Raw genomic sequence first — 371 nt, forward strand, 5'->3', positions numbered from 1 at the left:
AAACCTGCAGGAAAAAACCCCAGAGCAACATGCACTCAGCCACCATGGACTGCTGAAAAGCAGAGCCAGGCTGGCCAGAGCTGCACTCCCCTGCCAGCCAGGCTCTGTGAAGCAGAATCACAGCAGCTGCAGCCCCGGGAGGCCCCCAGGAACCCAGGTAAGGCTACTAGGGCCAGCCCAGTGCTGGCTCCAGCCTCCCCTACCCCACCCAGGGCAACTTGCCACACACTAAAGCATGCGTGGCATAGGTATTCCCTGGGGAGAAGTAGCAGTGGCACAAGGTTCACCGCTGCTACTTGTTCCCAGGGAACCAAATGTCCATACACATCTGGACATAGTTTCATAGTTTCATAGTTTCTAGGGTCAGAAGG

General features: G+C 56.6%; 1 protein-coding gene across 1 annotated transcript in view; it reads left to right on the forward strand.

Annotated features, from left to right (window-relative positions):
- LOC109299683 (trace amine-associated receptor 1-like) overlaps window positions 1–371 on the forward strand; it is a 32,767-nt gene that overhangs the window by 14,078 nt on the left and 18,318 nt on the right. The window lies entirely within an intron of this gene.

Source organism: Gavialis gangeticus, unplaced genomic scaffold (genome assembly GCF_001723915.1).
Source record: "Gavialis gangeticus isolate Ggan-Ray unplaced genomic scaffold, GavGan_comp1, whole genome shotgun sequence".
NCBI classification, from domain to species: Eukaryota; Metazoa; Chordata; order Crocodylia; family Gavialidae; genus Gavialis; species Gavialis gangeticus.